Raw genomic sequence first — 22,966 nt, forward strand, 5'->3', positions numbered from 1 at the left:
TTGTGTCCACCCCACTCTCTGTGCCCTAGGTTTATGCCAAACCTTGTCTGAGGACCACTTGAAAAAACTTTAGTAAAGGAACAATATAATAGAAACAAATAACTTTTAATGTCTGGTGATCCAGTTATGTATCAAATTAAAATGTTTCTCAAGTCTGCCTCAAAGTTTGGCATAACCCTAGGGTACAGAGAGTGGGGGAGACACAATAATGTGCCCAAAAGAACATAGAGCATAGCCCTGGAATGATATTTTTATTCAACGGTTTGGAAGAAAGCAATATTCTTACAACCAAACTAGCACAGATTAATTCTGATGTAGAATGTAAACATCCCATACATTTTTAAGATAAAACAGAAGACCATGGAAATTTGGGGCTTACCATCATCCCTCGGAGTTTTGTCCTGGGACTGCAAGGGCTGGCTCCTTCCCTCTGTCATCAGGAGTGCTGCACGGAAAAAATTGAACCACTGTTAATATGTCAAATGTAAAACCTTGGTTTTTCAGGCCTTCTGTTTCCTACAACCTCCCATCGCCCCAGCCTTACTATTAATTCCTCTTAGATCTGGGAAGCACTAATATCTCATTGTGCCCTGAAGGGACCATCTCTTTTTCACCCCTCACATTCTACACCTTCTCTTTCCCCCCAGTTCCACTCCATGTATTGCCCAGTTCAGTACCCATTTTTTCCCATGAACATTTCTCTATCAAATTCATTTATTCTTTGATTCAACAATTAATTGATCATTAATTTTGTGTTAAGCTCTGCACATAGTTACAAAGGAAAAACAAAAACAGAACAGAAGTTCTCGCCCTTAAGTTCAGTGACTCGCCCAAGTAAAATCATCACCTCAGGGGTAAGTTAAGGTCAAGTTAAGGCTGCTTCCTTTCTTTCAGTTCTTTTCCAAGTACAACACATTGCCTCACCTACTTTTCCTTTAAATCTTCAAGGTATAGGCTCTGTATTATAGAATAACACATATAAATGTACATATTAATAGATGTAAATACAGAAAATTCGCATCTATTTTCCTATGTCCCCATAAGCATATGTATCATTGCTCTGTGGGTTTGCTATGTATATTAGTAGTCTCCTTCAGTATACTCTATATTATTCCTATAAGGAACCAAGTCATACTCTTTCTGATGAGAGCTGAGACTATCTGAATCCACATAGCTTAAATATCTGGACTTAGAGCAGAGACCACCTGTGTTTTCTATTTGTTCCAAGAAATTCTAGCCTGAGAAAATAAGACTTTAAACTAATAAATAACTTCATTATTTCAGAAAAAAATTATTCTTCTGTAATACAGTCTGGGTTTGGTTTGGTTTGGTTTGGTTTGTTTAAACACTGTCTTGACCCAGGTTTGAATCCATGGTTATAGTCCAGACAGCTTCCCCTCTTGGATTAAGTTCATACCCCAACCGCTTCCCTTATTAGGTCACTCCTGGCCACTGTGCACCTGCCCTAATCACCCCAGAGTCAGATACCAGACAGCTAGAGACAACCCTTTGCCCTGGATCCCAGGAAAAATTATTCAGATTAGCCAGTCTACAGGGAGCCCACAAAACCCTTTCCTGCTTGGAATATCTAAGCTGCACCCTATAGCTCCAGCTTGCTCTAACCCTGTTCTCAAGACATGTGTGACCCTGCCTGGCAGCCTTCTCTCATTTGCAGTTGTGACAAAAAGTTCTACCTTTCGTCGATTCGAGTCACTGTGTTCTGTCCTGCCGTCAAAAGACTCTTTAAGTCTTATAAAACACCCCCAATTGGATACTACTAAAACTCTGTCAAAGAGGTGCTCCCTTATTACAATGGGTTCAATAAATGTGGTTTTGCTCATCAACAGGTTATTTCAATGGCTTTTTCGGGAGTTGGTCAGCCAACACCCTTGTCCTCCAGACCACAATGCCCAAGGCTGGAAACTCTATTAATTGATTGATGGTAGATTATATCTGTCTCATGTTCTTTATTTTTCTATTCTGCAGATGTGATCGCTTCCCCTCAAAAAAAGCATATCCTGAACTTCTGAGCCATTGGATTCCTAATTTAACTTACCCCAGGATGTAGATCATTAATTACAACCCAGTTCTTTAGAAAATATTGTTTTAATATATTGAGGTACTGTTTTGTAAATTTCTAAATTTAAAACACAAGCACCAAGGCACTAAGAAAACATTTATTTCCCAAATCTGTAAGTAAAGAGGATGAAGGGAAAAAGCTTCATTTAGTGCCTATGATGAACCAGGCTCTGTGTGAGGCATTTTCATATGCTCTCTTGATTTAATCCTCACAGTAAGGCAGAGAATAGGGTCATTATACCTGACTTATGAATGATGAAAATGAATCTCGGGGAAGAGTCTGTGGCTTCTTACTTGTCTGAGCAGGTTTTAACCTCTCTCATTTACATTCAAAATCCTTTCCTTTTATTGAGTTCTTGGTCTGTATCAGCACTGTGATCAGCACTTTACACAACAACAGTGCAAGATAGATATTTTTATCTCTTGTTTACACTGGAGGAAATAACTTTCTAGGTGAGTAATGTGAGAGGTCTTAAGACCACCCTAATGGATTCTAAAGCCTTTCCTTGATCTGCTCCCCCTGCCATGTTTGCAATAACATTTAAAAGCATCTTCTCCCAACATCCTGCTACCAGCACAGAAAAGGAAAGCATCTCCAGTCCAAGGGCTCAGGAATTCTGCTTCTCCAGCAAGAGTTCTTTTTGTTTCATGTTCAACTCTTACCACTTTTCCTATTCCATTAAAGAGCTAAATCTGTTTCCTTTCCCTAAGATTTAACTTCAAACCCTGGTTCTGTTTGTTCCCCATGCACCAGATAGGAAATAATCATGATGCATTAACTTAGTCACTTAGAGGAATGACCTTATGTTTTCAAAGCTTAGCAGATTTTTAAAGAACACATCTTGCTTATTAGGAGCAGGAACAATTAAGAGCAAAAAATGATACAAAAGGAAAGCAAACGATATCAGTTGCTTCAGTGCTTTTAGTCACTAGCCATCTAAAACTCACCTTCATCTGTGATCATAATATAAGAAGAACACTGAATTAGTGGCACCATTGGTAATTGAAATTCAGCCATGTGTGATGTTAATGCTTTGAGAAGATTCGGGAGTTCTTGTACAAACGTTGAATGTGTCCCCATTAAAATGTGACTAATCTTTACAAACGAATGAGGTCATTTTTCAGTACTGAGCAAGAAACATTGTTCAGTCAAGGGGCACATTTCCACACTTAACGAACAATAAATACAAAACTATAAATCAATAAAACACACTGACGTCTTCACATTAATGGAAGGATAACATTATCAGAAACTTTCACATCAGAGAACATCTCATTTTTAAACAAAGCATTATTGATAAGTCACCTCTGGCTCTATCACTGCCACATTTTGCAAATTTTAAAGATCTGTTTAACCCAATTCATGAGGACGAGGCTGGGGATCATTTAACACATTTTTTTTTAAAAGATTTTATTTATTTATTTGACAGAGACAGCCAGAGAGAGAGGGAACACAAGCAGGGGGAGTGGGAGAGGAAGAAGCAGGCTCCCAGCAGAGAAGCCTGATGTGGGGCTCGATCCCAGGACTCTGGGATCACGCCCTGTGCCGAAGGCAGACGCTCAACAACTGTGCCACACAGGCGCCCCCATCTGACACATTTTAATTCAGCTTTACCAGAACAATTCAGACACAGTGAACTGTCTCTGAGCTAACCCCACAGTTTTACCGTCTGCATGATTTATTTGTCTATCAACTATCATTGGGACACATAGTGCATCATTATCTTGCTCTTTTCTTTTTTATATACATTTTCAAGGTGTTTATTCTCTCATCTACCAAAATAAATGTTCTGGTAAGCTTCAAAGTAACTTTAATTCACAGGGGAAAAAAAAGATTTGGACTGCTTGATTTTTTAATATTGAAATTCAATAATGTAAAGTTATAAATTTAAAAACATAGTTTTTCCTTACACTTTAAGATACACCTTAAAAATCTTACTTTTTTCATAAATCTACTAAATTTTGAAAATCGCCTTTTAGGAAACTTAGTTAACTAAGTTCCTTTAAACTTTTTAAATTAAATTTATAGGTACAATCAACCTTTTTTTTTTTTTTAGGCATTTCAATTGTCTAACAAAAGCTTCCTCAAATACTAAGGAATTTTTATAAATCTTACCAATTAAGCTTATAAATATAATAACTTCATTTCTCTTAATAGTTCAACATTATTTGCGTTAGTAAAAGTGCCATATACCTTTTAATTTAAAATCACTAGTCCAAATCAACTACTCAAATATCTATTTTAGATTGGTGTCAAAAAGTCTTGTACATAGTCTAATATACCAAAATGTTCTTAATCGTTACATTTTAAGCACTGAATACATGCCTAAGGTTAAGAGAAAATATTAATACAAGGGTCTTTTAAATTACCTTCATTATTTCTGTTCTTAATTACAATGATCTCAAGGTTAAAAAGCATTTACCCACTTATTCATCATACACAGCAATTTGATGTGACCTTCTCAATGCTCAAAGGCTGCAGACCTCAAGAGCAATTTTTCCTGATCTCTAGAGAGGAGGTCCCAGCACTTTATGTAGTTGTTTTGACCACAAAGACCCCATGTAGCCCCATGGACTTACCAAATCTTCCATTTATTCACAGATGTTTGAAATCGCCTTTAAAATTATAGCTAACTCATTTTAGTACCTATAGGCATTTTAGTACCTATAGAAATTATACAGAACAAAAAGAGAAAGGAAGCAAAGAATATCAATACAAAAGATCAACAAAATACAAAAGACAGAAAGAGAAGAAAAGACAGACAAAAGAACTACAAAACTAACAAAACAACTGCCCAAATAACAATAGTAAATCCTTCTCTATCAATAATTACTTTCAATGTAAATGGATTAAACTCCTCAATCAGACAACATCACCAATCACCAGGGAAATGCTAATCAAAATCACGGTAAGATATCACTTCATATCTATTGGGAGAGTTATTTTTAAAAAGACAAGAGGTAACAAGTGTTGGTGAGATATGGAGAAATTGGAACCTTCTTACACTTTGTGGAAATGCAAAATGGCAGAGTCACTATGAAAAACAGTATAGTTTGCTCAAAAAATTTTTAAAAAAAGAATTCCTACATAATCCAGCAATTCCACTTCTGGGTATATATCCGAAAGAATTAAAATCAGAATCTGAAAGAGATATTAGCATTCCCATGTTCATTGCAGCATTATTCAAATTAGCCGAGATGTTCAAACAATCCATCAACAGATGAATGAATATCCATCAACAGATGGATGAATAAAGAAAATTTGGTGAATATATGCAATGGAATACTATTTTGCCCTTAAAAAAAGAAGGAAATTCTGTAGTAAGCAACAACATGGGTGAACCTTGAGGTCATCATGCTAAGTGAAATAAACCAGTCACAGACAAATACTACGTGATTCCACTTATATGAGCTATCTAAAATAGTCAAGTTCATAAAATTAAAGAGTGGAGTGGTGGTCACCAAACACTGGGAGGAGGGAGAAATGAGGAATTACTAAATAATGGGCATAAAATTTTAGTTAAATAAGGAAAATAAGTTCTAGGGATTAGCCATAAAACATTGTACCTAAAGTCAATAATGTATTATACACTTAAAAATCTGTAAAGAGAGTAGATCTCATGTTAAGTGTTTTTACCTCAATAAATTAATTTTTAAAAATTGTATAGGATGACAGCTATATGGCTTTTTGTGTCCTTTTAGGGGCTTTTTACTTGTTGGTCAGATATTAGAGGGGGGACCTAGAACAATCTTCCATATCTCTCAATGGTGACTTTGTAGAATTTTAGAAGTTATTATTTTTTTAATTTACAGATTTTTCAAATATTCTTCTATGGGGAAGTAACTTTCATGAACCCTAAGTGATAGCATATTTCAAAATTCTTCAGTATTAATGTTTATTTTTCAGAATTTTATTCTCTAATTTATTTTTAGCCAAATGGGCCTGCTCTGCTTGTTTAACCACATTTGTGATCATATAATAAACACAAGGATTTCCCTGACTTTATATATTTTTTCTGAAGGCAAGTTGGGAAAAATAAATATTCAAACTGCTAGCGTACTTACTGATAACCTCTTGGCACCTGAGATTGATTTTACAACTTATTAAAAACATCTTAAAGCAATTTTGCCAAACAAATTATTTTCCTTAGGAAAATCACTAAACTTACTGTATTTCAGTGATACTCATTGTTACTTTAAAAAGATAGAAATGAGGGGCACCTGGGTGGCTCAATCGGTTAAGCATATGCCTTCGGCTCAGGTCATGATCTCAGGGTCCTGGGATCAAGCCCTGCATTGGGCTTCTTGCTCAGCGGAGAGCCTGCTTCTCCCTCTCCCTCTGCCCCCTCCCCTCCTCATGTGCTCTCTTTTCCTTTNCCCTTTCAAACAAACAAACAAATAACATAGAAATTAAAGTCCCAGAGTAAATGCAAAACCAGTCTTTCTAGAATATCAGTGGAACATCTAAGCATATCCTATCTTTCCCACATCTTCAACGTTTTTTTAAAAACATGAACAGGTCCCACTGTCAAACTGGAATAGCAACAGAAATTTATAGTCTGTCCTAGCATTAGAAATGAATCCCAATCTTTGCCTCTGTCAATTCCTAGGCACTTCACAAGAGATGTTTTCAACCTGATTTGCAGCCTCATTTGCAATTTGAAGTCCTGGTTAAACCTGTCCTGCTCTCATAATAAACCTAAACCCCCACTAATACAGATTCCATCTGCCATAGCCAAAACCACATTTTGAGAGCTCTGCCACCTTGAAGGATTTTGGAGAACATAAGCCAGATGCTCCCACAGATGAAGTTGCTGAATGAACTGGCTCTGCCTGTAGAAACTTATCCCCATAAATATCACATCCTGCTGGCTAAGTAGGACCCAGTTTAGCTGTCCTATGGTTGCATTTATAGTTGGAATATAATTACTAGAGACTTGTCCTATCACCTAAGTCCTACCTTCCCCATCCCTTTCCATTCCCTAGTATATATGTCCAAGCCTTGGGATCTTAAACATAGCCAAAGTTCATTCTTTCCCAAGTGGAAAGAGACTGACAGATGGCTAGAACCCAAGATCTCTAAATTCAAACTCCGTTCTATCACACCCATCCTCTGTGAGGTTCTCAAGTCCATCCTAGGAAGTTATGCGCAAGAAAGAAGACAGGGCAAGACGAATAGTTACTTCATTATTGCTCCCAATTCTAATGTAATAGCCTGTTTAATGTGACCATACCTTCAAGTTTGCCTGAGACTGCCCTTATCTTTGGGAATTAATAAATTCTTTTAGAAGTGTTGAGAGCTTGATGCTCTATCACATGTTCTCCCTGCTGATCATAGGTTGCATTGGTCCACATTCAAATATAATGTCAACGTTGCCTGGGTACAGAAGCCTATGGGTCAGAGATACTCTAATCTTTCCCTTTGGCCACTTCCTTTCTAGACCACACCCAAATCACTCTAGAGGTGAGCAAAGGTGTGCCCAAGGGAAAAGACTTCCACTTTAGTAGCTTAGTGATGGGTTGGAAAATAAAGAGGTCTTTCCAGGATGAAAGAACAGTGAGTATTACAAATGTATAGTAATAACCTTCTCACTTAACATTTACCCAGCACGTTAGCCAGCTGACTCACCAGATTTGTCAGGATGATGGCAAAAAAAAAAAAAAAGTAAGAAAATGAATAAACCATTTATCTACATATTTCCCTTCTAAACTTCTCCCTGGTCTGTGACAATCTTGTTTTTCCCCTGAATTGATCACAAAATGACTATTCATGGAATAAATAACATATTTACTAGAAACAAAGGTATGTTGTTTTGCAGGCTTGTATATATCCCAAAGATACTTCCCTTATGTATAACCCATAAGATCCTTCCATAATTTTCTCATTATTAAAGTCATAGCTTGCTTAGTCAGAGGTAGTACTTTGCCATTGCCCCTTTCTGGCAAGTAAAAGGGCATACTTAATGGATGAGTGGCTGGCCCTGGACTGAGAACTCTATCGCCACTCCACTCTAGACATCAAGTGGAATGGCGCCCAAAGTTCTGTAAATGCAAATGCAGATAAATCAGAACTAAATTCCAGACTAATTCTTTGGTAATACCATACCACAGATGCCAACACTCAATTAGCTATAAAACTAAGCAGCCAATCCCCTACCATCTAGCAAATTGTTTGTGTTTTTCTGTAATAAGACCTCCATGTGATTATTATATTTTACCTTGATTTAAGATGACAACTTTTGCATTCCCTAAACATTAATTATGGCTGGATTTTCCTCCTCTCTGCAATAGCAAATAGGTAATTAGATGATCAATTCCAGCATCCTGCCACTTATCTCATTGGAGGCATTTAAAACAATTAGCTCATCTATTTGTTCCCTTTAAAGAATACCAAGCATGGCTCCCTGTGTCTGTTTGGAGGAATTATCACTAAAAGTGCCAAATGTGGGAAATAAAGTGCACTGTAGCACATAATGGGGTACAAATCACAGCCAACAAAATGTTAGATTTGAGGAAATCCCCAAATGGCTCCAAATACTTTGTCCAAAATCTCCCTCACAGGTGCAGGAGTCAGGGAGACTAAAGAGATACAGAACGATGAAAATAAGTTTCTTTAGTAATTTGTCATTGGTATTCTTTGTTTTGCATCTGAGGCTCCAATTTTTTATTACAGAGTCTTGGCAAGATAGTGAAACAAGAACACGTATGTTGGGAAAACTATGAACTTTTATAATTGAATCAAAACGTAAAAACTAAATGTTAAAAAATTCCAGAATCTATCTCCATTCCATCCATAGTTATTCCAAACAAAGATTTGTAGATAATCTAGTTATTCAGAAAGAACAAAGTACTCATAATGAGGACAAATATTTTGGGCGAAGGTTTAAACAGTTTTGAATTTTTTTTTTGTTTCTGCATCTTTATATAAACTGGACTGTTTGCAAGGATTTTTAAGATATGGAGTTTCATGGGATACAGATGGAGAGCAAGTAACTTCTGTTTTAAAATTGGCTTTCTTTGACCATCCTTTAATTGTTAAGGGACCTCTATAGAAATTGTCTTGCTTGAAAAACCTTTCATTTTCCTAATTTAATTGATGTAGAAGATAAAAGCTTCTACCTCTTCTCCTGGGTCAGTACATCAACTGAAGATACCTTCAAAGTGAACACTGCCACAGCAATTCATTTTTTTAAGTTATAGAGAGGATGCACTCTGGGGAAAAACACACACTCACAAGGTTTGAAGGGTTTTCAAGGGTGGAAAAAGATGTTTTATGTACTAAGAACTGAGTCAGTGTTGTATTTACCCAACTGATGACCTCTGTGGTGGGATTTAAGGAGTTCTGGGAAAATTTCTCTGCCTCAAAGTACCCCTTCTCCGAGGTCAGGACCTTTCCCCTTGGGCTTCCCCTTTTGAGTTTTGAATGATTTAGGACTTCAGAAATTTTGTAAAGTAAAACACATTGCATTAGCAGCATAACATCCAAACTCCTGGTCACTTTCCAGCTGGGGAGAGCTGGTTATCCTTGGGGATAACTGAGACCTAGGATTGGAGGGAGGAAATCAATCCCTAAGAAGAAAAGTAAGGACCTAAACTTGCTTCACTGTCTTACCTCAGGTCTCTTCAAGGACATAAAACTCTTGGAAGTAGAAATGTGGGTTGTTTCTGCTCTTTCCCATGCATTCAACTCCCTAATCAACTTTAAGTATAAGATGGGGGGGGGGGGCCCCCACATCTGCCATCAATTCTTCACAGCTTGGGGATGGCAGTAGAACAAGGAGAGGTGGACAGAGCAGATGCTTCAGTATCAAGCTGACTGAGTTTGAATCTCTACTTTGAATTTTCTATCTCTGTGACTCAAAAAAGTCATTTAGCCTCTCTACTGTTTAATTATTTAATTTGTAAATAATTGTACGATTTGACAGCTGTATTCAAAGTGCTTAGCACAGACAAAGTGTTCAGGAAATGATCATTAATAGTCAGGAGCACCAGACAAGAGTTGGTTGAATAGAAGACATTTTAGAAATGTTCTTGTCCCTTAAATATTTGAGAGTAAAACTATAATCCTGGTATTTCTATCAGTCAAAGGAAATTGTCTCAGTTCCATGCTTAGAGTTACTGCTTTAGCAACTAAGAGTTTGATGAAATTCTTGAAATAAAGATATGTCTAGATCATTACTTTACCCAGAAGTTTTACTCAAAGCTTCCAGTTTAGCAGAGGATGAGGAAATGTTGTTTGGAGTCATCAAATGAATAGCATAAGTGGAGATTTAGATGTGTTCCCCCGTTAAATCTAGGATGTTTCCTCATAACTGTGTCCTTCAGGCTGCCCATTTTGCCGATTTCAATTTGTAGACTCTATTGGCCTATTCTAGATTAAAGTGTTAATTCCTCTTTCAGTGTTTTATAATTTCCGCACTCAGGCATTATCATCTATCTTTTCATTGTGAATTGTCCAGTACTAGATTTCACTAGCTTTTTTTCTCTTGATCTTTAAAAATATATCATTTGAGGAAAGTTCTTATCATTGATCTATTATCAGCATCAAGTTTACCCCTTTCTGAAAAGATGTGTCACTTCTTTGCTGGAGATACTGTCCTGCAAAAACCCTCTTCTGTGATCTCCACACTTCTTTTCATCTCTCAGTAACATCACCAACATTTCCTGGGAGAAGATTTCATTTCATTTCTTTTCTTTTTTTTTTTTTTAAAGATTTTATTTATTTATTTGAGAGAGAGAGAGAGACAGCCAGTGAGAGAGGGAACACAAGCAGGGGGAGTGGGAGAGGAAGAAGCAGGCTCCCAGCAGAGCAGGGAGCCCGATGCGGGGCTCAATCCCAGGACCCTGGGATCACGCCCTGAGCCGAAGGCAGACGCTTAACAACTGAACCACCCAGGCGTCCCCAGAAGATTTCATTTCTTCACCACCACTGATCCACTCCAATTTATAAATCAGTGGCATCCTTATCATATTGAAATATGTAATAAAAACAGTATTTCCTTCCTCACCATGTCATTGAGCCTACTTTCTCTAGCTTTCAATGACCCCTTTTTGCATAAATCCAATGCCCAATGATGCCATCTCTATTATTTTTAATACCATTAAATACTTATAACTTTAATTTTCTTTCCAAAGATCATTTTATTTTCTAGTGTTTCTCATAGTTATTTCTCCATCCTCTTACTTTTCCTTCATAGCAAAGATTCATGGGATGGTATTAATTTGTTATTAACAGAAAATATTTAAACAAGATGAAATGAGTATTATAACTACTATATATTGTGTTGTTTTGTTTATCAACCCATGAAATTTCTTTAGGCAACTCAATCACTTTACCAGTAACCACTTAAATCTTTATGCTGATAAAATAGCAGTCTTGAAATTCTTTAAAATCATATACTGCATGTTTGGAAGGTCATCTAAAAGTAGTTCCCAAGAACAAGCTGGAAACCATTGGTTTTCAACTCAAATCTTCCAAGAAAACCCAAATTAGTTTCTAATATAATTTTATCCTAATGTGACTGTGCTTATGCTTTTGATTTGGGGTTAAATAAAGAATGTAATCTTTCAATACATTCCAGATAACCCTGACTGGATTCTCACCAACAGCAATGCCAGATTCGTCATTTGGAGGTAGTCTGGTTTCTGGCAGGGAAAAGCAGAAGTGAGTTGGATAGAGCTAAATCATTAATCAGAGTTTGGGACTTGAAGCCCACACAGGTCTTCAACCATGACTAAACACAAAGTGTGACTAAAAGAGGACCATTCTTTCATTACACTTCAGATAAGAGGTTCTCTAACTTAATATCTCAACTCACTTTATCAGGCTAACCATTAAATTTGCAAAATGTCTTTAAGAAATGGGCTTGTGGATACCATATCACCACAACTTCATCTTCTGTGGGTTGAGCTCCTTCTAGACAACTTCAACTTGAAATAACTAATTCTAACATGTACGTTTTTTACAGAATCTTAACATTGGGAAGGACTTTGAATTTCATCTATTTAGCTCTTTTTTTTTTTAACCAAAGGACACTATATCATAGAACATAAGCAATATATTTTCAAGGTTATAAATCTTCCTAATGACAGATGTGTGACAAGAAACGAGACTTTCTGATAACACAGCCTCTATACTTGCTCCCTGCTCAAAATGAAATTCCCTGCCCTTCCTCTATTGTTACTATACTACTAAATGACTCTGTTGGTCTCTGTTGACATTGAATAGACCATCAACTAGTTATTTAAGAGTATTTCCAAACGTTGCAGATTTCTATTCTTACAGTTCTATTTTAAGTTCTGACAGCACAGTTCTTTAAACTCTTTTTTCTAATTCAGGTGGATATTGGACAGTGGGGCTAACAGAAATTTTTTTTTTGTACAGTACTAAGTGTATTTTTGCCACTGGTTGCCAACCAGTGACTGGAACATGCAGATCAGGAAGCCATCCTATCCTTTTTATTTAGCCAATTACAACTCCACTCTCCCTTTGCTTATCATCATCATATATATAATGAGGCACCACTTACTCTGTTCCAGTGTAATATACTGACTCCAGTCAAACCGCTTGGAAACATGCTGGTTTACTGTTCCCTCATCCCCCATTAGAGTTCATCTTTCCAGAACTCCTCTGAAGCACAAGTATTTTCATAGTAGTAAAAAAAATGGTCTTAATAAGAGTAGCATTTCAACAAGTGCCTGTCCATTAAGTCCCAACTCACAGATTAAACTGCTTAACCATCTTCCATTTCACCAACTTATTTTTAGAATTGTGCTTTTTCAATGTGTTATTGGCCACGAGTCTGAGAACAGCAGGGTTAATACAGCACATGGTAGAGTTAGCCCATCTGTTCAGGTTTCCATCCAACCATGTCATTTTATGAGCTCTCTCTAGGAGATTTTTGGTTATCCAATTTGTAGTACTCTCTAATATAAACAGCCTGGTATCATTTGAGAAGCTCAGTGAGCCAAGCCAAACGATATGAAATTGCTAGCAGCAAGTAGAGTTAAATTAGAAATGCTTTAAAATATATGTGTTATATGTAATTTTCTCTTCCGTTTACACTTGGAACACAGGTAATACATGTTTATATAGAAAAAAATTTGGAAATAGTAATAAACAAAAAGAAGAAAGGCATTAAAATCACCCAAAGGAAAGCACTGTTAACATGTTGGTATATATCCTCTCAGATTTTATCAATTAATATGTAAGAATGTATAAAAACGAATTTACAAAAATCCTCTACATGAATTTTATTTTTACCTCACAATACAAGGGGAATATTTTCCCCTGTAAAATATTTTCCCTAAATATTGACTATATCCATGATAATTTTTAAATTATCAAACAAATTTTAATTACTGGATGCTTTTATTAACATATATAGGTTACTACCACCCATTTCAAATGAATACTTTTCTAAAAAGTTTTGAATATAAATAGCTTTAAAAACATAAATGTAAATAGCTCCTGGATAGTCTCTAACACTTGAGACTAAAGTAGTTTGGGATTTGTGATTCTAGCTGAATTTAAAGATGAGTGAATAGGCTGACATGTAGATTGCTTAGCATGATCGGCTAGACCAGCAATTCTACACCTTTCTTAACTTAAAGCGTCTGACTTGGCACACGATGGGAGTGCAAACACCTAACCATAGGAGTAGTAGGTTTTGAGTGTGGGAATGCTAAAGGAAGCCCATATTGGATAAAACAGATTGTGTGGGGGAAGTAAAAAGAGACAAGTCATATTGGATTATAAATACATAAGGCAAATTCTGTCCTTTAAATTAAGGTTTATTAAAGGTCTCTTTACTTACAGTCACAAGATCCTAACTAAAAGTGCAACAGGACCCCACAGGACTGTATTTGCCATCTCGTCTCAAGCAAACCTCCTCTGCCCAGGCCATACAGTTATGAAATTAGTTCTAAAAAAGTAATAAAAGCTTTTCCTTCTGACAAGAAACATTTAATTAGAGCAGCACAGATATAATGCCTCCAGCAATCCTATCTCTAATCTCAACAGTGGTCCATTTTTGATGGAAATTTTGTGCTGATTTCACGGTGACTTCCTGGAAAAATCTGACATATTTCACGGTCATTTCATGGATTGCAAAAAATGCACACAACAGTGACTTAATTATTATTTCATAATAAAATCCCAGTGTCCAAAAATCTATCTTCATGTGTCAAGGTGGAGGTGGTCTCATCTGTTACATACTGTAATTTCCATTTTCGGGAAACAGTTCCCAATACAAATGCTTAGGAGCTTATCTTCACCTTTCAGAGCCACAGCATCCCCAATTCAGAAGTATCAAAGAGATAGCTCCAGGAACAATGTGGCAGAGGACTTGGTATATGTTTACCTTCCATCACCCTGCTAACTCTCCTCACACCCCCATAAAGACAAAAATGTAGAGCACGGGGGTAGAGAGTTCTGAAACTTGAAACTGGGGCCCAGACTCACCCCACACATTTTAGGGAATTCTGTCATACATAGTGTACATGAGACAGAACTGAAGGAAATAACTACACACTGTATCATATACTCTGCTGCTTTTTGGAGAAAGCAGTGCATTGTTTAAGAAAAAAATTAAAAGAAGCCATTTTGAACCTAAGCAATACTTCTGACTGAGTCTGACTCTAAGAATAAGCAGTGAGAGAGATGAGACCGATCAACCAGAGACCATTCCCTTAGGTCAGTAGTCTTTGCGGCAGCTCTGCCACGACTGGGAGCCCAGGTGCATGAACACCCAAATAAAAGTCGGCAAGCAGTAGGAATATTTTTTGACCCCGTTTTTCCCTAGCATATTGGCCTGAAACACTGGGCTGAAACACATTGTGATGAATTAAATGAAGGGTCATTCTTCTAATGAGGCAAGACATTTTTCTACACAGCCAACAGTGACATCAAGAAAGAAATTGGAGTTGGCTATCAAATACTAGAACAAAATCTAGTTCAAACCAGAAACCAGATATGTTTTCACCCTTGCTATATAATTTTTACCAGGCACTAAAACAAAGTTGCAAAGAGACAGCCTCCTTGCCAGAACTTGACATTGCTTAGCTTCCTGCTCTTAAAATCCAGTCTGCTGGAAACCTAGAGGTATAAACCTGAATTATCCATGCATCCAGCCTAAGAAGAAAGATCCTAAATCTTTCCCACTCCACAGTTAACAGAAAAAATGGCCTCATATGTCGGGTAAGAGTAGACCAGGATAGACCCGCCCCATTTTGTAAAAGAGGAAATTGGGGAAAGAACTCAATAAGTTAAAAAATTTTTGCAACAGCACTATATGCAAGAATTAAATTAGAATATATTTTTTAAAGTAAATTACCATAGGAAATATGAGTAAATTTTAGACAGCATCTACCTTCTACACCCCAGATATTAAATGAAACATATACTCTATAATGCAAGCGATCACGAGGCTACAAACTGTGATGAAAATGGTCCGGTAAGAATTAACAACAACAACAACAAAAGGGCAAGGAAACTGATTGAAACAGAAATTTGAATATGTTTTAAAAAGTATTTTTTCTTTAAAGGTAAAAGAAATGGGCAAAATCCAAAAAGACAGCAATCAAAGAGAAGAGGATTTTTGTTACAGAAGATAATAAATCTGCTTTACAAAAAACTGACTAAAAGTAACAATATATAAAGATGCAATAAAAGGTAACTTCTTAGAACTTCTTAGGGATGGAGGAAGATCTTAACGTGCAGATCAAAATTTTGTGCCATATACAAGGAGGACTATGTGAAATTGCTACTATTTACTGGTTTATGACCTATGAAATGACAGTTTCTAACATTGTTTGTCAACTACACATCAGCTAGGGGCGCCTGGGTAGCGCAGTCGTTAAGCGTCTGCCTTCTGCTCAGGGCGTGATCCCAGCGTTCTGGGATCGAGTCCCACATCGGGCTCCTCCGCTGGGAGCCTGCTTCTTCCTCTCCCACTCCCCTGCTGTGTTCCCTCTCTCGCTGGCTGTCTCTCTGTCACATAAATAAATAAAATCTTAAAAAAAAAAAAAAAACTACACATCAATTAAAAAAAAAACGGACACCAAAATTAAAGATATCAATTTCATTGAGTTTAACCTTAAAAACTGGCCAACATTTAAGAAGAATCTTAAAATAAAAATCTTAAATCTTAAGATAAAAATCTTAAGACAAATACTCTAATATGTACCAATCTAAACATTCACTTATAAAGGAAGAAAATCAAGATAACCTCACAATTCTTCTTGTATATTAGTTAACAGAAAACAAATGGAGAAATGTCAAGAGCAGGATGATTGGGAGAAAACTGCACCTTAAGAATTTTTTATACTGAAAAATTGGCATTCACATATAAAGCAATAGATATGCACTAATGGGTATTTAAATATCCTGAAAATTTAGTTGTCAAGGACTTTCTGTTACTTGAAGATATTCACCCATAAACCAAGAAAGGGACCAAATGAAAGAATTAATGAGTGCAGAAAGTTTAGTATAAAAGAACTACCAGGCTTATAATAACTGTTTAAATTTACAAGTAAATAAAAAGAGTTATTGTATATAAGGATACAAAAGAGAGTATATGGTAGAAATTATTTTTAATAAAAAGATATACAATGTACTTCATAAATAATAAATTGTAACAAAAATCCCAGGTTGTATTGGCAAGATGAGAAATGAATGGAGGGAAAGGATGAATGAAGGTATACAGTTCACCACACCTTTTTTAAAGAACTTTCAGGAATTGCAGTTTACTTTTTGTTCTGGATTATTAGAAAAGTATAAATAAAGTTATTTATTTTTTAAAAAGAAAATAATCATTAGAATTTAAAGCAGACTATATACAGTCCAAATTATAAGAAAAATAATTAAATAATCAGTCCATATAGAAAAAGACATAAAGCTTATAACAAAAGCATCAGGTAATCAAAAAAGCCATGATTGTGTCTGTTTGGCAACAAATGTGAAAGGCATACGGTCTTCTTTAATTTTTTTTTTTCAGAAGAAGACATTGATTTATGGGAATCAATGAAAACCATTCTTTTATAAAGTGACTCAGAAAAGTTAAAATGAAAGAATAAGCAAAGATACGCCAATGGACAAGAAAGCATTATTTACTGTCTTTGATACTAGCCATTCTGACAATTGTCAAATCACTATGTTATACACCTAAAACTAACATAACATTGTATGTCAGCTACTTCAGTAATAAAATACACTTCAATAATAAAAAAGAAAATATATTATTTTGATTAAAATCAAAAATAGAGAAACATCTAACTAAAATGCATTCTATGAGAAAAATCAAATTGTCATATTGATGCCATATCAAATGACACAGAATCAAAATATCTAAAGTAAAAATGGGGGTGCTTGGGTGACTCTGTTAAACATCTGTCTTCAGCTCAGGTCATGATCCCAGGGTCCTGGGATCGAGCCCCACATCGGACCGGGTCCCTGCTCAGCGGGGAGTCTGTTTCTCCCTCTACCTCTCCCTGCTGCTCTCCCTGCTTGTCCTCTCTCTCTCTTGCTATCTCTCTCTGTCAAATAAATAAATAAAATCTTAAAATAAATAAAGTAAAAACTATTAAGAACATAATAAGAAATTGATAGGAAGACAATATTAATGGGAGATTTAAAGATACTGGTATTGTCAGATGAGTAGCAGTTAAAAGAGGGCAACTGACACAGGCAAAAGAACAAAGTTGGTTTTTTTAATTCCTTCTAATGAATTTATTTTTCCAGATTTACTGAGATATAATTGGCACAATGTTGTGTAAATTTAAGGTGTACAACATCATTATTTTATATATGTATATATTGTAAAATGATTACCACAATAAGGTTAGTTAAGACATCCATCACTTCACAGTTACTTTTTTTTTTTTTTAAGATTTTATTTATTTATTTGACAGAGAGACAGCCAGCGAGAGAGGGAACACAAGCAGGGGGAGTGGGAGAGGAAGAAGCAGGCTCCCAGCGGAGGAGCTCGATGTGGGGCTCGATCCCAGGACCCTGGGATCACGCCCCGAGCCAAACGCAGACGCTTAACGACTGGGCCAAACATGCGCCCCCCCCTTTTTTTTTTAATTTACTCTTTTAGCAACTTTCAAGTATACAATACAGTATGCCATGCTGTTCGTTAGATCCTGGAACTTGTTCAACAACTTATAACTCGAAGTTGTACCCTTTTACTATCTTCACCCATTTCCCTGACCATATAGCCTCTGCAACCCACCAATCTACTCTGTTTCTATGAGTTCAGGTGTTTTTTAGATTCCACATATAAGTGAGATAATACAATATTTGTCTTTCTCTAATTCATTTCACTCAGTATAATGTCCTCAAGTTTCATCTATATTGTCATAAATGGCAGGATTTCCTTCTTTTTATGGCTGAATAATATCCCATTATGTATATATACTACATCTTTTTTACCCATTCATCTATTGATGGATATGTAAATTGTTTCCATGTCTTGGCTCTTGAAATAATGCTCCAATTAACATGAGGGTACAGATACTTTTTGAGGATCCTGATTTCATTTCCTTCAGATATATATCCAGAAGTGAAATTGCTGAATCATAAGGTAGTTACATTTTTAATTTTTTGAAAAACCTCCAGATTTTTTTCCATAGTGGCTGTACCAATTGTCCACCAAAAAAAGTCTCCTTAATATCAGGTGTAGGATGCAAGGAACCTGTATGTATAAAGATACTCTACAGAGTGGATGACATAATGGCAAACCCAATGAATGATTCCATCTCCAGTTACATTCCCCAGGACAAGTATCTCTTACATGTCCTTAAAGATGCTCACTGCAACACTTGTGCTGTGTTCCCAGTGATAAAACTTATTAACAACCTAAATGCCCATCATTAAGGTAATATATATATATATATATATAATCTTGAATATTCATAGAAAGGGCACATTCCAAGAGATAAAATGGATGAATTCATGCTATATATTTCTAACTGGAAAGATCCTTTTTTTTAATAAAGATATTTATTTATTTATTTGAGAGAGAGAGCACAAGCAGGGGGAAGGAACAGAGGGAGAGGGAGAAGCAGACTCCCCACTGAGCAGGGAGCCTGATGTCAGGCTCAATCCCAGGACCCTGAAATCATGAACCCAGATGAAGGCAGACCCTTAAACAACTGAGCCACCCAGGTGCCCCTAACTGGATAAATCCTAAATGCATAATGTTGATAAAAAAGAAAAGGACAGAACTATATATAAAGGATAAATGCTGATTTATGGTAACTTTAAAATAAAAACACAATAATAAATATGTTTTTATGGATATTTATAAGAATGTTAAAATACAAAAATAAATGGACAAGAGAAATATGTAACAAACTCATGATAATATTCATCTCGAGAAAAGGAAATTGGGCTGTAAGTCTGGTTAGAGCGGACTTTAGTATGGTTTTATTTCTTTAAAGACATAGTACGTGCGTGTGTGTGTGTGTGTGTGTGTGTGTGTGCAGATGCAGAAGTGTGTGTACATACAAAGGATGCATATGTGACAAAAAGCAGTTAAAATGTCTACACTACCCAAAGCAATTTACACATTCAATGCAATCCCTCTCAAAATACCACCAGCATTTTTCACAGAGCTGAAATAATCCTAAAATTTGTATGGAACCAGAAAAGCCCCCCAAATAGCCAAAGTAATGTTGAAAAAGAAAACAAAAGCTGGAGGCCCCACAATTCTGGACTTAAAGCTATATTAAAAAGCTGTAATCATCAAGACAGTATGGTACTGGCACAACAGACACATAGATCAATGGAACAGAATACAAAACTCAGAAATGGATCCTCAACTCTATGGTCAACTAATCTTCAACAAAGCAGGAAAGACTATCCAATGAAAAAAAGACAGTCCCTTTAACAAATGGTGTTGGGAAAATTGGACAGCCACATGCAGAAGAATGAAACTGGACAACTTTCTTACACCATACACATAAATAGACTCAAAACGGATGCAAGACATAAATGTGATACAGAAATCCATCAAAATCCTAGAGGAGAACCCAGGAAGCAACCTCTGTGACCTCGGCCTCAGCAACTTCTTGCTAGACACGTCTCCAGAGGCAAGGGAAACAAAGGCAAGAATGAACTATTGGGACTTCATCAGGATAAAAAGCTTTTGCACAGCAAACGAAACAATCAACAAAATGAAAAGGCAACCTACAGAATGAGAGAAGATATTCACAAATGATATATCAGATAAAGGGCTAGTATTCAAAATCTATAAAGAACTTATCAAACTCAGCACCCAAAACAAAAAATCCAGTCAAGAAATGGGCAGAAGACATAAACAGACATTTCTCCAAGGAGTACAGACGAATGGCCAACAGACGCATGAAAAAGTGTTCCATATCATTCGGCATCAGGGAAATTCAAATCAAAACCACAATGAGATACCACCTCACACCAGTCAGAATGGCTAAAATTAACAGCTCAGGAAACAATAGATGTTGGCAAGGATGCAGAGAAAGGGGAACCCTCTTATGCTGTTGATGGGAATGCAAGCTGATGCAGCCAATCTGGAAAACAGTAGGGAGGTTCCTCAAAAAGTTAAAAATAGAGCTACCCTATGACCCAGCAACTGCCCTACTATGTATCTACCCCAAAGATAACAGATGTAGTGAAACAAAGGGGCACCTGCACCCCAAGGTTCATAGCAGCAATGTCCACAATAGCCAAACTGTGGAAGGAACCTAGATGTCCTTTGAAAGATGAATGGATAAAAAAGATGTGATGTGTGTGTGTGTGTGTGTGTGTGTGTGTGTGTGTGTGTAATGGAATATTACTCAGCCATCAAAAAGAATGAACTCTTGCCATTTGCAACAACATGGATGAAACTAGAGTGTATTATGCTAAGTGAAATAAGTGTCAGTCAGAGAAAGACAAATACCATATGATTTCACTCATATGTGGAATTTAAGAAACAAAACAGATGAACATAGGGGAAGGGAATGAAAAATAAATTAAGATAAAAACAGAGAGGGAGGAAAACCATAAGAGACTCTTAACTCTAGAAAACAAACTGAGGGTTGTTGGAGGGGACCGGGGTAGGGGGATGGGGCAACTGGGCGATGGGCATTAAGGAAGACATTCGATGGAATGAGCACTGGGTGTTATATGCAACTGATAAATCACTAAATTCTACCCCTGAAACTAATAATACACTATATGCTAACTAAATGGAATTTTTTAAAAAAAAAATTTTAAGCAGTTATTAGTACAAAAAAGAATATGGGTCCCTGTTACATTTTTATTCCTATTTTCCATATTTTTAATTAAAAATAAACTTTCCCGACTTTCAGAAATTTCAAAAACATATCAAGTATTCATAAAGTCTATGAAAGGCAGGATATGTAATGATTAAAAGTGAGTTCTTTAGGGGTGCCTGGGTGGCTCAGTCGTTGGGCGTGTGCCTTTGGCTCGGGGCGTGGTCCCGGCGTTCTGGGATCGAGCCCCGCATCGGGCTTCTCCGCTGTGAGCCTGCTTCTTCCTCTCCCACTCCCCCTGCTTGTGTTCCCTCTCTGGCTGGCTGTCTCTATCTCTGTCAAGTAGATAAATAAAGTCTTAAAAAAAAAAAAAGTGAGTTCTTTATTGCTTAAGTTATGATGGTGCACAGCAAAAGCCATACTCAGAGGAAAATGTCATAGTCTTAAGTTTTTTATTACAAACAGGAAAGAATTTTTAAAAATTAATTCTGGATCGGCTTGGAATAAAGAGCCACTTTAAGGTAGTTTAATTCTTTAGCTGTGAAATGGGCTTCCGTGAAAAATTGTGCCAGCTGTCAATCCAGTCACAAATGCTCCAGAAGAAATTCTTAGATCAGCAGAGAGGCTCCATTAGTTTCCCCTTATGGTACATCCTAACTCAGCATGCTGATATTTGATGAGAAAAAAATCCCAGATTGGACAGCACTAAACCAGATTATAGCCCACACTTGATCCTACTCCAATCTAAAAGAGGGCCATATAAAGAGAGAGAGAAATAACAAAGATGACAAATAGGTAATATAAAAAATATCTTAAAATTGGTATTTATCTTTCTCTTTGCTTAGCAAGCTACTTAGCTTCTACTTCTTAGAATTTTTTTTAAATCAGAGATGTTTTTGTTTTCTTTGTATTTATTTCATCTTAATCTTGAACAAAAGCCTAGGTTTTATGAAAGAGTTATAATATTTTACTAACTGCCTTATTAAGCAACCTCCCAAATGAATCTTATTAAGAGCCCCTAAATCTTCCTAAGCAACAGAACTTTTTCATGCACTGAAATTAGGTTTAAAGGTAAAGGCTTTGGTTCAACTAATTCTCAAGAAATAGCCTAGGAAAATAGCTAATATTACTTCAGTAAATCCAAAATGGGCATATTTTTTCCAGCAATGAGAAACGCTTATGTCTCCAGTTGAGTAAGATTTCTGAGGCATGTCATCAAGCATGTGGTGAGCAGAATCACCTATTTAAATTCATTCTCTCTCATTTTGTTTGGTGTTACTCATTTTCCTGAAACAATTGTAACTGAATATGTGTAACCTGAATGTAGTTCAATTTCCCGTCGCTTTAGCATGTTATAGAAGTACCTGCACATTTATTTTGAAATCAACAAAATTAAGATTGAGTTTTGGCTAAACATGGAAGATTGAACATTGGTGTTTATCTGTGAAGAAAAAAAAAACCCTTCTCAATGACATACTAAGAACAAACAGACAAAAAATTTAGTTGTACAAGGACAAGGACAATGAGATACCAAGTGATAGCAGATGAGAGGAACCAACAAAATCAGAAAGCAGATGTTAAAGTGGGTAACTCAATAGGTAGTTGAAAGCAGAAACTTAACCTTGTGGAGGATGGGGGCTGGTGAGCCAAC

The sequence above is a fragment of the Ursus maritimus genome, unplaced genomic scaffold, assembly GCF_017311325.1.
Source record: "Ursus maritimus isolate PB19 unplaced genomic scaffold, ASM1731132v1 scaffold_6, whole genome shotgun sequence".
In the NCBI taxonomy this organism is placed as follows: domain Eukaryota; kingdom Metazoa; phylum Chordata; class Mammalia; order Carnivora; family Ursidae; genus Ursus; species Ursus maritimus.